General features: G+C 44.5%; 1 protein-coding gene across 1 annotated transcript in view; it reads right to left on the bottom strand.

Annotated features, from left to right (window-relative positions):
- Positions 1-17,367, bottom strand: part of LOC130654395 (uncharacterized) — a 35,434-nt gene extending 18,067 nt beyond the window's left edge. Inside the window, exon 1 of the mRNA XM_057456961.1 lies at positions 16,530-17,367. The gene's annotated coding sequence lies outside the window, so the exon portion shown is untranslated. The remainder of the gene's footprint in view (positions 1-16,529) is intronic.
- Positions 17,368-17,419: the final 52 nt, after the last annotated feature.

Below are 17,419 nucleotides of genomic sequence, written 5' to 3'. Positions count from 1 at the left end.
CTTAATTTTGATACCAATGAAACAATACAGTTTTTCTAAATTACAAAAATATCAAAACATTCATTGTGATTTCTAACATTTTAACATCTCGCATAGCATAGCCCTATTCAATACGAAAATGAGACTACGCCTAGAATTGAGGCCAAGGCTGCTAAAAAAACTCTTTCTTTTAAGCCGGGCACAACAAAGTTGAATAAAATTATCAGGTTCACGCTATAATAGAGAATATCTATTTTGCCGTAAAATTTTATGATATCTCCATAATATTGCGTGTGTTTATAACAATCCCCATAATAAAACGAAGATATGCCAACTAAAACAGCTCAAATTGCCAATTGTTAGTTTTTCAACTAGAGAAAAGAAGTCTGTTCTGTCTGATTACTTTTAAGTTTGCCAGTTATATTTAAACTTTTTATAATTTTACTTTTGGCTTTTAGTAGTATTAATACTACTAGCAGAGATAGAAATATGTTCGTTCTAGCGCAGTCGACGGACTACAAGGGAAATTCCCTCAAATTCCCGAAAACCGAAATCCCAATTCCGATATAATCCGAAAACAATTCCGATTCCGATAATTCTGAGCATGCGCAATAGCGACTAGCGGGAATAATGCTGACATCAACAAAAAATTGAGATTGCGCAATTGAGTAGGGGAGAGTCCCTTACTCAAAATACGACCGCGCTAGAAATTTTATTTGATTGACATCAAAAATCTATATATATAAAGATGAATACACATACTGTGAAACAGTTACACGCTATCGCGAAAACCGTGGGCTTACGGTCTATTCCAAGCTACGCAAAGCCGACCTTGTTGCTTTATTAGAGGCACACTCAAGACCTGTTCCTGCGCCAGAATCAAGGCCACAAGCATTTACACCAGATGCCTTATAATATATTTGAGCATCAAGAGATGGCAAAAACCCGTCCAATTAAGAGCAAGATTGAACCTCGAATCCCCACACCCGATGCTATGAATGTCTTTGAACGCCAAGAGATGACAAAGACACGTCCAGTAGTCAAGAGTAAGCTGCGAGAGTGGTCTGACTGGCTTGTGAACTATGTACCAGAAGGTATTAGAAAGTCGGTGCAAGGTATATATGCATCAGCAAAAAATCGCATCCTTGCTTTTTATGATGGAGCAAAGGGGACCCTGATGGGTGAAGTTAAAGAATAGGCAAGGGAGGATCATGCCGAAGACGAGCAGCAGCCGAACGAAGATTTCTCGCCTCAAGAACATAAGCATGCTCACCATAGAACCTTCCGAAGTTTCCGCATCCCTGGTATAGACGGTACGGATGTCGAGGGGTACTTGCGGATGGTGCGATCACACGTGAAAACTCTGGTCGAGAAGAAGGTTAAAGACATGGGGTCTGCTAAGGTGCAGTGCTCCCTCTGGATTTTATGGAAGAAGCCAGTGGAGGGTACTAACGAGTTTATCGAAGTTGATAAGGTCTTCCATAGCAACATGACACCGGTCTTTCAAGGTACAGTCGTGGACGAGGTGTTAGATACGATGTTTGTCCAAGTCAAAACGCATGTGGAGGACCCAGCGCTGCCTAAAAGTGGCTTCACGATCGGTCGAATCATGCATCTCGACGTGGACTTCCATAAGCTACGACTAACAAGGGGTTCCTCATATATCAAAGCACTCAAGTGGATAGCCACCAAAAAGGCCATCATTAACCCCGCGAACAAGGACGGGGAGTGTTTCAAGTGGAGCATGATAGCTGCTCTGCATCATGAGGATATAACTAGCGATCCACAGAGAATCAGCAAGCTGAGACCATATGCGGAGCGCTATAACTGGCAGGGCATCGAGTTTCCCACAAGCGTCAAGGATATCACCAAATTCGAGAAGAACAACCAGACATCGCGGTGAACGTCTTGTACGTGACGGGGATGACTTTTAATATCCTGCGTCGATCTACAGACAACGGACGCGAGAAACAGGTTAATCTGCTACTCCTCACGGAAGATAAAAAGAGTATATAACCATCAAAAATCTCTCACGGCTCCTGGGTAGCGAGACATCAAAGATTCATGCAAAGATGCACTTCTGTATGAACTGCTTGCAAGCCTTTCCAACAATCGAATCGAAAGACAAGCACTATACCTACTGCAGGGATAACAAAGCGGTCAACATCACAATACCAAGCGAAAAGTGGCTCTCCTACAAGGTCAGCAGAAGTTCAAAGTACCCTTCGCCATCTATGCGGATTTCGAATCCCTGCTCGTTCCCATGACGGAAGATAAGGGGGAGACCAAGACGAAAAAGCTGAACAAGCACGTACCATGTGGCTGGTGTACATATAGTGCCTTCGCCTATGGTAATATATCATATCCCTTACAGAGATAGCGTGGTAAGGACTGTGCGAAGATGTTCGTTCAACACCTGTAGGATGAGGTAAAGCGGCTCTACGCTACCTTCCCACAGCATGACATGCTGCCCCTAACAGAGGTGTTACAAAGTTGGTATTTCGCTGAGGATGACACCTTTAAACTCATGCGCAGAAAAAGTGTGTATCCCTACGAGTACATGGATGGCTGGCGACGATTCAAAGAGACTGAACTACCTCCCAAGGAGGACTTCTATAACAAGTTGAACATGAAGGGGATCAGCGACGAAGACTATGAACACGCTCAAAAAGTCTGGAATGTCATCAATCCAAAGGGTGTTGAGGTCAACATGGGTGACTACCATGATATGTACCTCGTCGCGGACGTCCTGCTACTAACCGACATCTTCCAGAGCTTTCAAAGTGTATGCCAGGAGAGCTACAAGCTCGATCCTGTTCATTTCTACAGCGCACCAGGCCTGGCATGGAAAGCAGCGTTGAAGTACACCGAGATCAAGCTAGAGCTCCTTGCGGATCCTGACATGCTCCTGATGTTTTAAAAAGGTATTTGAGATGGTATAAGTCAAGCCGTGCACAGGTATGCCAAAACCAACAACAGGTACATGGGGGATCAATACGACCCGGAGGTTGAGTCTTCCTACTTTCAGTACCTCGATGCCAACAACTTGTATGGCCGGGCCATGCGTCAAGATCTGTCAACGCATGGGTTCAAATGGCTGTCGAACGTTGGGACCTTTACAAAGAAGAGGATTGAGAGGATCGTCGCTGACAACAAGCATGGATGCATCTTGGAGGTTGACATTGATTATCCAAAGAGTCTGCACGACAAGCACCACGAGCTGCCTTTCCTTCCGGAGCGCAAGGTGGTTCACAGGGTCGAGAAACTGATACCAAATCTCGAGCATAAGCGGAAGTACGTGGTGCACATAAGAGCCCTTCATGAGGCTTTAAACCAGAAGTTTAATTTAACCAGAAGCCCCGGCTGAGGGGTTATATCGATCACAATACGGGGCTTAGAACGGCTGCCAAAAACGAGTTCGAGAAGGACTTCTATAAGCTAATGAAACTTTCGGTATTCGGTAAAACTATGGAGAATTTGAGGAATCACCACAACATCCAGTTAGTTACCAACGAAGAGAAGTACACAAAGCTCGTTATGAAGCCAAATTTCAAGGGTGGAAACTACTTCAGCAGCCATCTCATGGGTGTGGGAATGTGTAAAACAGAGGTAAAGATGAACAAGCCCGTGTATATTGGCCAAGCCATCTTGGATAACTCGAAAACCGTCACGTACAACCTCCACTATAACTATATGCAGCCCAAGTACGGTAGCAAGCTGCGGATCTGCTATATGGATACCGACTCATTCGTTTATCACATCAGAACGGAGGACCGTGATATTGCTGATGATGTAGAAGCACGTTTCGATACGAGTGCCTATAGCAAAGATGACAACAGACTTCTCCCCATTGGCAAAAACAAGAAGGTCGTGGCCTTGATGAAGGATGAGCTTAATGGGAAGGTCATGACAGAATTCATCACCTTGAGAGCAAAGCTGTATGCTTACAAGAGCCTCACGAAAGAGGGTGGCGATCGCAAAGCGAAAGGTGTGAAGAATTGTGTAACCAAAAAAAACCATTACCTTTGAAGACTACCAGCGCTGCCTAGAGGATGGTGTCGATATATACAAAACCTGGGTCTGGATCCAGAACAAAGGGCATTAAATCTATACGCAGGAAGTGAACAAGCTGGCACTCAATAGGGTAGATGATAAACGGATAGTGCAGTCTGATGAGATAACAACACTTGCCAGGGGCCAATATTGCTTAGTGGCTAAAGAGAGCAAATAAATGGACGTTGTGTTACTAATCGCCGTGCTACTGCCATACGTCTTGATCATCTTCGGTTATTTGAGATACAGACGACTAATAATAAAGTTGTCTAAATTAGCTGAAATTTTTGATAGAGTTGTTACTCCCGCAGAAGCCATTGAGCAACGTGAAAAACCTATTGACAAGCGCCAGGCTTTGAAAGATGCACGTAAAGGTAAGGTACACCTCCCACCCAAGAAGTGCACAGAAGCCTTCCTTGACAAAGCATCACCCAAAGTGATCGACAAGATACATATTGAGTACGCTAAACGTGAGCTCCAGGAGAAGAGAGAGAAAACGGCCAAGGCTCTATCCTCACAGGCTATCAGTCTATATACCAAGGCCGTGGGGAGTATGGTTCAGTTAGATAGTGCCGAAGGTCTAAGGGTGGATATTGAAGAGGATCCCATCATCAAAGACTCTATGGCTGACTTGGAGGTTCTGGTGTACTCAGCTTTCAGAAAGTTTCTCACACCTCTGATCGTCGCTGCGCATACGATTAATCACACTCAACTCCCAACGTCCAGGAGTGGTGAAGAACGAGATGATGAAGAGCAACAAAAAGATGAGCAGCGCGTGTAGTATTATCATCAATCAACAGCAACCCGAGACCGTGGAATAATTGTTGAAGTACATAAAAAGCACCCGGGAAGGGTTGCAGCTGGTAAGAGACTTGCCGAATGGAACCGCCAGCAGGGGAAGCTTGGAATAGCTCCACGAAAGAAAAAACCCATGCCGTTTAGGAAGTTCCTGCGATACTTCGAGAGAGATTTAAAGACTCCTGAAGCCATACTCACGGGGATAAAAGAGACCATGGAGATCCTTGAGGACCAGGGCTTGGCCTTCCATCTTTCTTTAAAAAGGAAGTGATTCCTATACGTCTTAAACGTATAAGAAATGAGCGAAGAACAACCACAAGAAGTAACAGTCATCACAAAGCCAGCAAAGCACTCAGGGAGAGTTGCGTGGGGTCACAAGTTAGAGGCACTGAAGAAGGAAAAGAATAAACTGAAGCAACAAGAGGGTGCTGTAGAATCTACAGTCAAAACCTCTTCTGGGGTGAGTTCTGTACAGTCAGGCAGTGTATACATTGGTGGAGGCCTTGTCATACTTGCGTGCGTAGCTGTTGGTGTCTACCACCTTACGCGTGAGCAGCCTGCAGCGGCCCAACAGCCTGCCGAAACCTCAGAACCACATACGGCTCCCACGCCCAAGCCAAGCCCAAACCGAAGTCAGCAGCTATAAGATTCTATCTGCCCTGTGGCAGACAGAAATAAAAATTGGCTCTTGACATAGTCAAAGACCCACATACGGCAATATTTACAAGCCCCACAAGCTGCGAAAAGACCCAGCGCGTGCTCAACCTTTTGGAAGGCAAATACAAGGGATACTTTGAAAATATCGTCATAATCTGCCCCACCATCCGCTGGAACAAGACTTACTTGGAGAGATCCTCACTGTGGGAAGATGACTACGTATCCTTGATAGAGCCGGGTGGCCAGTTATTTGAATGTATCAAACACCTATCGAAGCTGCTTGTGGGTGAAGAGAGCTTCTTCATTATCGATGACATGATAAGCGATGAAAGTCTCGATAAAAAGCGGCAGCCCTTGCTCGAACTCGCTATCTCGGGAAAGCGCAGAAAACACAGCCTATGGCTCCTCACTCAAAGCTACACGGCTCTACCAAAGAACCTAAGACGTCAAAAGAAGCAATTGTTTATGTGGTACCCCCACGAAAGGAGCGACATGAAGCTTATCGACGAAGAGACTAACATGATCTCGGATTGGGAGAGCATCAAGACCCAGCTCAGGAAGTCCAAGCATGCGTTCTTGTATGTGAGATTGGAACACCCTCGGACCTGGAAAACTTTGGAGTGATCAGACATCACTGTACCGGCGGGTACAACTGAAATTGGAGCATTTTGCTTTGATTTTTCAACTAAATAAATATGTCTAGTATCGACATGTCTTGTAGGAGTTTGAGTGGGAGATCCGGAAATTGGAGTATAAAATCAAAAACCTGGAGACGAGCTATAAAGAAATCGATCTGTCGAGAGAGGGGGAGACCCAGAAATTGGAGGAAACAATCGTAAACATGGAGACGAGAGATAAATGCAACGACCGGATTGCTTTAATTGCGTGCGTCTCATCGCTAACTCTTAGCATGATCTGGCTAGCGAGAAAGGGTGTTGAAAAATTGCAAAGTCGTATAGGGATATCCCGACCATTTCCCGCCATGAAATAGGGATCGTTAGTAACGACCCCTTGGCAAAACCACGCCTCGCCATGAGATCACGGACCATGCGTCGGACGCATGATCCAAGGAAGTCGCTGGAGACGACGCTTTCGTAACATTTGACGGTGCCTTGGAGATCGTGCATCTCCTCGCTAACTCTTGCTACTATATGATGAAATATTAGGACCATTTCACGTCATGAAGTAAGACCACCCGGTCTGGTATGCTAGGAGGAGGAAAAAAATCCTCATGTTTCCAACAAGTATATAATACGATATAAAGACGTTAAAAATGTTGTGGAAATGGGGGTCAATATTGACCTCCCCCAACCAGATACGGTTTTACTGACAGAACCGGGACTTTATTGCTTTCTCTTGATGTACAGTCCTCAATGTGAGCCAATGGCTCACATTTAGCCCCCTGTTGGATTTCCGCCTCCTAAATAACATATGATTGAGGACACAATTAAGCAGCTTATGGAACGGATAGAGAAAATTGAGGCCGAGCTCGCGTATGATAACATTCGAACAAGGAACCATCCGAAACGGATATAGATTGGTGGTTGTTGGGTGACATAGCGTGGGATTTGCGACAAATTCGAGACCAGGCAAACTGGATCAGGAGGCTTACCATTATAGGTTCCACCACCATGGTGTTTCGCGCATTATATAGAGCGTTATGATACAATTTTACCGACAGATACCAGGGCTGCAATATTAAGGTGAACCACTGGTTCACCTTAACAAACCTACAAATTACCATTCTTTTACATACTCCTCAGCCACAAAGCTTCCATCAGGCCCATCTGCCAGATAGTATAATAACCCCGTACCTGTCACGATACGGTCTAGTCTATACGTTTTCTTGCTCCACCAAGCGTCGTTCGCACGTCTTTTAGCATCACCGTGCTCCTCTCCAGCTTGCAGCAAGTACAAGTAGAGGCCGTCATCCGGTAGAGGTTTTTCCTCCGGGTGCTGCTCACTTTTCATAAGCGGGACTTCATCCAGCTTGATGGCTTTCGAAGGCTTCATGTCGATCATGACGGTCTTGGTGTTGTTCATGCTTTTTACGATAGTGTACAAGTGTTTGATCCATGTGGTACTAGTTTCGTCAGAGGCAAGCTCTTGCGCATCTTTGCCCTCCAGCAGCTTCGTCACATCTGACTTGAACTTACTACCGTTGTCGCATTGGAATGTCTTTGGATAGCGGAGAGGTCCCGCTTTGTAAATATCCTTGAGCATATCAGCGACTTCGCTGGCTTTCTTGGTTCTCAAGGGTATAGCTACTACTTATAGAGCGAAGCTACATCGATGCCTGTGACGATATATTTGTAAGTGCTGCCGTAGACATTGTCATGTGGCATGTAGAGCAAATCAAACTGATGCATTTCATTGGGTTTCTTTTTAGGTAGTCCACTCTGCTCAGTGAGTAGTTTGATGGCTTTTCGACCAGTCCAGGAGATGTTCTGGCTGGTAATAGATACTGCTTTGTTTTTCCTCTTCTTCTGTGAGGATATGTGCTTATACTTTCGACATGCTTATTACATGTCGAAAATGTTCCGCGATGCTGCTAGGTGAACTTGTACACCACGAAACCCAGTATAGCCAGAGAGCCCACGATGAACGTCAGCTCACTGTCCTTCTGTTTCTGGGAAGGCTCGTAAAAGTCCGATAGTTTGGGCTCTTTTTCGATAGTCGCAATATAATACTTTCGCATGCCCTCATCAAATTCTTTCAAAGACTCACCAGCCTCGCGCTTCAATTCACGATGATGGTTATACCAGTCGATCTTGGCTTGCCTGTCCCGCACCCTTTGAGCCTGGGCTACCTGCAATTTTTCCACGGCCTTATCATTCCTTTCCTTTCCTCCTCACCGTGGCCCATCAATGTACCAAATAGGTAATTCGACCCGCTAAATGCCAGCGCAATAATCAATGCCCCTCCTGCCATAACTGTCAGAGTTGCCATTTATTCTAATACATCACATCTTCCAGCCTGCCATCCAAAATGTTCAACTGCGCGTCTTGGAGCAAGTATACGTAACATTTATTATCACCGGTTCTGTCAGCCTCCTTGGTCATGTGCAAAGTGATCCCATCGCTAAGATTTTGCAAGGGCCTACCGGAACCGTGCAGCTTATTATCGTTGGAGACTCTATGAAGAGCGCGTACCTCTCGTTGAAGAACTGGCCTATTGTTACTGTAGAGTGCGCACTTCCAAACAACCCCGCAACTTGCTTGAAATGGTCCTTGGGTAGCATGGTGTGACTGTATAGTTCATTAGGCTCGCCTTCCACCGGATCGCGATTTTCTCGATCTTGGGGTTGTAGAACGTCTCGTTTACGCCAGAGTATGGCTTCACTTTGGCAGGGTCTTGAAACAGTAATAGCACACCCTTTAAGGACTTTGCTGGTCTCCGCCTTTTGCATTTTCAAAACTTTGCTGCGGAGCACCCGCTCATACGGCATAGCACGAGCCAGGCCTTCGTGGTATACCTTGTCAAACTCGAGCGCAATATTGGTAATTTTGTAGGTTGCATCAGCAGGTTTGGCTTCTACCACACTAGATCCAGACCCCGACCGGGGTGTGCCTGCATCTTAAATGATGGCGCTATATGGCGCAAAGTGCAGCACAAACTGTAGTCTGTCGTGTAGGCCTGCTTGATAGAAGGGCAAGTCCCTCGTCAGCTCGAACATTTTGCCGAGCGGGATGCAAAAAGTGCTGCCGTATGCCTTCGCGATGGCCTTCTCTTCATCATATCCGGCCTTGAATGTAGATTTCACTTGAAGTTGTCTGGTTGCACCATCTGGTACGCCAATACCCTCCAATACCAATTCGTTTTCGCGCTCAAATTTTGGCAGCAAAAGGTCCCTGTACACCGCAAAAGTGCTGTAGTCGCTAATTTTCTGCACTTCTCTGCTGTTTAGCATGATGCAAAGGTCTCTTACCAGGGCCTTACCAATGTTGTTAACGATCTTGCGATTCGTGTTGGTCCCCGTGACTTCAAGGTCAAAGAGGAGTTTGAGAGAGCCGGGGCAAATGACATTATTCATGCCCATATTTGGTACGTCCACGTACAAGTCATCCTTCTGGTTAATGGGAGAGCCGAGTGCGAGATACTATAACGAGTTTGAGGTCGACTGGAACCAGCTTCTATACGATCGTATAGAGCTCACGAAAAAGAATGGTGAAATTAGGAAAGCCTCCGCTATAGTGGGGGTCTGGGTAAGGGACAATTGCGAGCCATGGGCTTTACTGACTATAGTACACCACACAAGGGCAGTAAGACGATGGCTCAGAGGCTCCTTAACGAATTGGATAATGTCAATGAAAAGGCTGATGACATCGAAATGTTGCCGCTACTCGAGAACGTGCTCGATGACACGGAGAGCCTGATCGAAGATACTTACTTTGGCGGGGATGGAAGCTTCACGGAACGTGAAAGAAGAGGGCTCAACCTCGAGCTTCAAACGTTGCGAGGTAACCTGAAGCAGCTGAAGGGGAAGATGATATTTTACGATAGCGAGGTCGATAAAGCGGAAGGCAAGGTGAAGAGGCTCGAGAGCAAAGAGAATGAAGAGCTAGAACAATTAAGGGATAAGAAGGAAGAAGCACAAAAAGCGCACGGTTTACTTTCCTCCGACACCCAGAGCCAACTGAAGCCCATTAAAGACACTCTGATGAAGATCGCTGGGGACGACACATCTTTACTGAAAAAGCTCAAGATTCTCTTCAAGGAACAAGGCTTGACTATCGCGAGCATCGTTTCTGCTGCTGGCTTGCTGGTCTCTACCATTGTCCTGGCAGTTACTAGAAGTGAAGGCACTTCCGGAGGAGCTGCTGGAGGTGCTGCCGCTGTAGGTGGAAAAGGTTTTGTACGGAAACAGCTCGAAGGACCAGGAAAAGTCCTTAGGTACCTAGCAGGCAAAGCAGGTGCGTTACCAGGGATCATTGGCAGCGTGGTATCATTCTTTTTCAGAGCTGCAGCTAAGATTGTAGAATTTGCAGCCAAGCACTTGTACATGGCTTTAGACGCCACGGCGGCATTCGTTGTGGCCTATGTTGAGAGGGCTGGGAAGGGTGGCAAGAATCGATAAGAGTCCAATATATTGCGTGACATATTGGAACCTTTCCTCATCCAGAGATAGATTAGAATGAGGCCCGTTCCAGCAATGATCAAGGTGGTCTTGTTATCCACATGGATAACTGCCGATGGGGAGGGTGCCACCCCTCCCTTCGATATTTCTTGCCGAGGAGGCGGCATGGCATGCCGGATATCGGGCTTCGTAACATCTTGGACATTAATCGTGGGGTAAGTACCGATGGAGAAGTAATCCTTACTGACGAGGATTTTATTTGTGAAGTTAGCGATATCTCCAACACGAAGGTCCATATCACTGGGTATCATATAGACACCGTGAGCTACGCTGTAATCTACCTTTGAACGGGCATACTTTAGCACGTTTTGAAACTCATCTATTTCCTTACTCGTTTTACTCGATCTCAATATCAAGCCTTCAAACTCTGTCCAATAGAGGCGCTGCGCATCAATAACACTTCCCTGGTTGCCTATAATGCTAACCCTAGCATTGACTTGGCTCTGCAATATTAGATAGGCATATAGTCGCACGCTTTGGGAGAGCTTCTCTACACCTATGCGCGTTAAACCTCGAGATTTCGCCAGAATCAACCGGCTCCACGAGTCCTTATCGAAATAGGATGGGCCCGATCCGAGATAATCCTCGCGAATGGCTTGCCAACTGGGGAATAGGGTCTCATTCCGGCATTTCCATTCACTGGCACTTATATCAAATTCATGTGCCAGCTGATGGAATCTTTGTATATTGAATGGATTGTTGAGGCGACGGAATCTATCGGAATCCGGCAGGGGTATATCGAGATCTTCTAGAACTTTGCGAATCTGAAAGTAAACGTGAAATAAGTACACGCTGCGAACGAGCGGTAAAGAAGACTGTAAGTGTTGCATAGAAATACCGCATGCGGATGTGGCGCAGTAGGTAGCAAATTTGAGCTAAGTGGACCAGAGGCTGAATGGATGCTGGTTCCATTCGTTCAGCACAGCACCAGAGTGGAACTCATAGTCTGTGAATATGTTTGGGAACTTTACCTTAAACGAGGACCCTTTCGCATCAATGACAATGTCCTGCATATGCAGCTGCTCGCCCCTCAACCTCTCGAGATATCTCCCATGATTGGGTCAATACTTAGCTCTCGGGTTATAACCGCAAATGCTCATGTTTTTTTCAGAAGAAACACGAAGCAATTATATATCACTGACATTGGTAAACCTACGATATTTAAAGACTACCTCGGGCAGGACACGAGGATCGCTCTAAAATCCATCAGTTTCCGCCCCAGGTGGTGGAATCTCTACAAAAAGAGCGAGTTCAACATATATAAAGCGAGGACCGATATAAATATCGGACCGTTAGAAGTCCTCATCTCAATCGAGCCAGGGTTGTATAGAATCGAGGATCTAGCGGCCATAGTAAACAGTCAATCCGAGGGCAAGATCAAGCTCTCTGTGCTCAGGAACGGAGTCTGCAGACTCTGGCTTAAGAAGGGATACGGTGTGTTAATTGATCAACCACTGCAGGACATTATGTGTTATAGGGCTGATGCCAAGGTACTATTCACAGAAGGAGACCATGACAGCTGCTACAAGACTGACGTTCACCAGCGGCTGAGACTCATATGCAACCAGTTGGATACGGAATACTGTCTTTTAAATGGTGAGAAATCCAATATACTGGCAATGCTCCCCATCAAAGAGTTGTTTGATTGGGGGGACATGCTTACCTGGAGTTTCGATAACCCCGTATACCTCCCACTCAAGAGTTCAACAGACAGGCTGGAGTTTATGATCATCAACGAGTATCAAAACGATCCCTTTCGTGGGAATTACTATGCATTTTTCTGATAGAATAAATATGAGCGAAATTACAGAGCTTTATCGAGCCTACCGAGTGCTCCTCATGAGGGAGAGGCTAATGAAGGTCAAGTATACAGACTCAAGAAAATTGAGGAAGTCAAGCAGTACCTACGTAGCTAGATTAAAGAGCGGGACAAGCTCGCTAAAAAATTCAAAATGCATGGTACGTGGGTTAGATATACTGATCATGGATTACTCGCTGTAAGTGTAATAACTTCGTGTGTTGGTATTGGCAGCATATTATCCGGAATTGGTGTACCACTCACTGTAGCAATTGGGGGTATCACAATTGCTGTAGGGTTGGGGCAAGCAGGTCTGAGAAATACGGAGAAGAGGCTAGATGTCAAAAGCAAAAAGTACGAAAGCATCCGGCTGCTGGCAGAGACCAAACTTAACTCCGTTGTAGACCTTATCAGTAGAGCTGTGGAAAACGGGGTGATTAGCGATTATGAATTCAGCTTGATTATGCAGGAAAAGCAACGCTATATGCTACTCAAGGAGCAGATACGTCAAAGAACTAGAAAGATCGTGGATTCCGTTAATGAACGGGAGAGACAGCAGCTGGTCGAGAAGGGACGTGAAGAAGGTAAGCAGGAGCTTATGAAAAAACTTCAATCTGTGCAATATGTCAGCGGTACCTAGATGAGCCACCCGCATATTCATAACGTGTAGCCGGCTACACCTGGTCAGGTCTAGTGTGTTGAACAACACATTAGACGATTTAGAGCACTTCTCCAGTGTTTCGATCAAGGTATGATCACCATCAGGTACGACACGTCGCTGCCTTTCAGCGAGCTCTCTCATGTATTATTCGAGGTTCTTCTGTCAGGCGATACTTGCGCAAGGTTCGCAATAGGAGACGTATATCTGTGTCGACTCCTTGCACCTAGCCTTGACAATGGCTTCGAGGAGCTCGGGAATATTCATAGTGGAGTATTCTCCTATACCTAGTGCTTTCGCAGCCTTTTTAAGTTCGGGAACATTCATAGTGACATAGCGAAGAATGCCCAGTGCTGTTTCCTTTTTAAGTTCGGGAACGTTCATAGTGGCGTAGCGAAGAATGCCTAGTGCTTCTTTTTTTAGTTCGTTAACTTTCATGTTTGTTTCTATGGCTGAAGACAAACATACAAACCTTTGCATCCACTACAACTCAGTGACGCTCTGAGCGCTGATCAGGTAAAACCGAAGGTTCACCTGATTACTACTATCCGATTGACTGTTGTTTCTTACTCGAGATCTACGGTGTCGTCGGATGATGGAGAGTCAAAGTTTTCGGCTTCTTCTTCTGAAAAATCTCCTTCATCCAAATCGATCATCAGCGACTGTTTTGGTATTTCGTGTGCCCCAGTGATGATCGCTTGCCGAATCTCGACGCTCCTTTCTGGGATGGTGTTAGACGAAAGGTATACATCTCTGTAGGTTATGGCTGCCACCATAGAAAGCCTCTTCCCATCATAAATAGCCGGATCTACTTGCTGTCGGTGCCTGTTGAAGAATGGCGTGGTTATCTTCCTGACTGGCTTGCCGTCCTTGTACTTTGTGCTCTGCTGGCAAAAGGTGGGAATTGATCTCTCCTTGATCGGGGAATTATCCGAGATGTGCTTGATCATGGGGTGCTTATAGTTCTTGGCGAGCTCAAGGATCCGAGCGTCGATCCTTTGCATACACTTGATATAATCGGCCTGCTTTAGGTTTTCGGGGTCGATGATAAAGCACACTTTCCACTTAGCGGTCTCGTTGTACCTTTGGATGCCATAGCTACTCTGCTTGGGGACCTGAATGCAGAGGGATGTGATCTTGTCCTCGGACACCTTGTATCCCACATAGATGCGCTTGAACTTGATCGTACTGCCATGGACTAAAAAGTCGACCATCGACGAGGTCACGACCTTGTTCACGTCGACTTCGGAAGGTTTCATGATTTTCGAGTCTACATTGAATAAGATGTTCGTGGTTGGTACTTTGATTCCAGAAAAGTTTAATTTTTTGTTCATTTTGTCAGACATGTCTCTTTATTTGTGAAAAAACAAAACCTCAACTAGCATCACATGGACAGCTACCACCATTATACGTGATGTACTCCTGCCAGCAGTGCCGGCAGAGCAGCTTAGCTTTTATGAAGAACTTTCATCCACAGGAGCAGCTGTCATAGGTGTCGAGTACTCGTTCACATTCATCGCATTGTTCCTTCATCGTTTATTTACTCCACAAGAGCTCAAGGTCCGCCTTTTCATCCTCTGAAAAGCACCAGTCTATAGCTCTGTCAGGATGCCTGGCCACTGGTAGCAATTCCTTGTTAATCCTATACTTCTCCGCTTTCCGCTGATGATAGGCTTCGAGTAGATCATTGTTACCCATGCATATTTCCCTGGTCACGAACCAGTCTGGAACAAACACGAGCCACTTGGTGTTATCTTGAACCGCCATAGCACACATCTCCCGAGTCTTGAAATGATCCGGGACATCCCCAAGTACCAACGGATCCTCTTGAATCGCCATAGCGCATATTTCCTGGGTTTTGAAATGTTCCGGAACATACTGGAGCATCTCCGGCACCTCTTGAACCACTCTGGTACACATTTGGCGGGTCATGAAATGGCCCGAAACATCCTCGAGCATCCAGGAATTTTGTTCAACGACCCCGATACACATTTCCTGGGTCTTGAAATGGTCCAGAATATAACTAAGCGTCCTGGTACACATTTCACGGGTTTTGAAATGGGCCGAAACATACCAGAGGTCCAAGGGATTCCTTTGAATCGCCCTGGCGTACATTTTCTGGGTCATGGAATAATCGCGAGTTGCTGATAGTAGAGCTAATACGGTGTCATAAATTTTTTTGAAGAGGATCATTTTTTTATTACACCCTAGCATCAATTAGCAGTCACAACTCTATGAACTCTCCCCTACTCAATTGCGCAATCTCTATTTTTGTTGATGTCAGCATTATTCCCGCTAGTCGCTATTGCGCATGCTCGAGAATTATCGGAATCGAAATTGTTTTCGGATTATATCGGAATTGGGATTTCGGATTTCGGGAATTTGAGGGAACATTTTCCTATCTCTCTAGCTATGGAACAAGAGTTAGTAGTAGATTTTTTTAAATACTTTAAAGATAATCTTGTGGGTAAGTTTGTTTAGCTAGCTAGCAACTTGTTTTTTAGCTATAGTCTTCTTCTTTTTGGCAGTGTATATAGATTTATTTTAGGACATAATAACGATTTGTTTGTGTGTAACTTGATAAATACTAGCTAGCTAAAATTCTGAAACTTTAGATACCGATTCAGTTCTGTTAGAAGAGGATGATATTGATGATGAATTTGTGCATGTTGATATAGAAAATTTAAGGGGCTTTTCACATGGAGGCGGGCTAGCTCAGTCAGACGGGGTGATTTTTATCTCGTGTTCATATGAAGTTTTTTACATCTCCGCCAGCCGGGATGGAAAAGTTGTTTACATTTAACGAAAGATTCATAAACAATGAAGACAAAAGAATATATTTCGAACTTTAAATAATTGATGAGAATTTTTTTAAATCTGTTGTTAATTTCATCTCGCCTAGGCGGGCTGGCTCGCCTGTCATATGAACACATTTTTATTTTTCTATGCGTTTCTTAAGAACAGCGAGATCCAACCTGACCGAGATCTCGGTACAAACAAGCGAGATCTCGGCAAGGCGGGCTGGCTCGGTTATCATATGAACACATTTTTATTTTTTCATGTGTTTCTTAATAGCAGCGAGATCCCGCGCAGCCGAGCCAGCCTGGTCAACCGAGCCAAACTGCCTCCATATGAACAATCTCTTTTCTGTCTCAACTTGTTGGATTTGTCATACAAAAACAATGATCAATCAGTTTCTTTAAATGAAAAATTGCAACTAATTGGACCCTCGAAAAAAAATCTAAATTGGAGAATTAGAATAAAAAAAGAATAATAAACGATCAAATTTGTTGAATTCGTTAAATCGATTTCGACAAAATGGATCCCAACTTTTGATCTCTCTTTTTCTTCTCTCATATTATTGCCGGTGAATCGGCCACCGGCAATAGTAGCCACTCGCTAACTCCCTAACTACCTAACTTCAGATATTAAATTATAATCAGTCTCACCGTTTTATCGCGTATTTTTCGTCTTGACTGTAACGCTGCTTTTAATTCCCGTAAAAACACAGTGTTAATGTGAACCGAAGCGTGAAACATAATGAATTCTTAATACAACTGTTTTATGCGCACCATGCAGAAACAGGCGAAGCTATGGCGGCCGAATCGGGGCAATACAAAACAAAATATTTGAAACGCACAGCAGAATATTTCAAATACAGAACATAATATTTAAAAGTAAAAAAAGTGGTGAAAAAAAGTTTACAGCATGAAAAATAATTTGTTACATAGTTTCGGAGGGGCATATAACATGTTTTCCCAAATTTGTGCAATAAATTCTATCGTTTTAGCTTGGATATATATAAAAAAATTTTAGCCCAACTTGTGTTCTATTTCGGAGAATTTTCCTTAAAAAAATAACATGGTATAGCGGCCCGAACATTTGCAAAATTTTGATCTAGAAAATAAGTGGAAATGAAGTGTTTCTAAAATCTCGACCCCAAAGCTCTTTAAGATAAACTCGAAATAATAAGGTTTAATGTGGTTTTAATCCCAAAAAGCTCTGGGGACGAGAATGTCTAAAATCTATTTCAAAGATTACGATGAAAAAAATCAATGCCAAAATTTTGGATACCCCCTAGACGAAATTCAAGAACCCCTTGGGCCCCCACAGAAGCGGCAAGGACTTATTAAAGGATGACATATTTAGCGTTGCGATTCTAAAATTTTAAAAATTATACCTCCTTTCAGTCTAAAATTTTTCATAGATTTCAAATATTGTGTTAGTTTTGTCGTATCTGGCCGTATCTGTATATTTGAAATATTTTGGTGTGTATTAACATTTTACAAAAAAGTCGGTTATCACAATAAAATTTAGAAACTCCAGACATCAAATGTGT

The sequence above is a fragment of the Hydractinia symbiolongicarpus genome, chromosome 8 (genome assembly GCF_029227915.1).
Source record: "Hydractinia symbiolongicarpus strain clone_291-10 chromosome 8, HSymV2.1, whole genome shotgun sequence".
NCBI lineage: Eukaryota > Metazoa > Cnidaria > Hydrozoa > Anthoathecata > Hydractiniidae > Hydractinia > Hydractinia symbiolongicarpus.
Note: the sequence above shows the minus strand (reverse complement) of the source record. Positions and strands in the feature narration are given on the sequence as shown.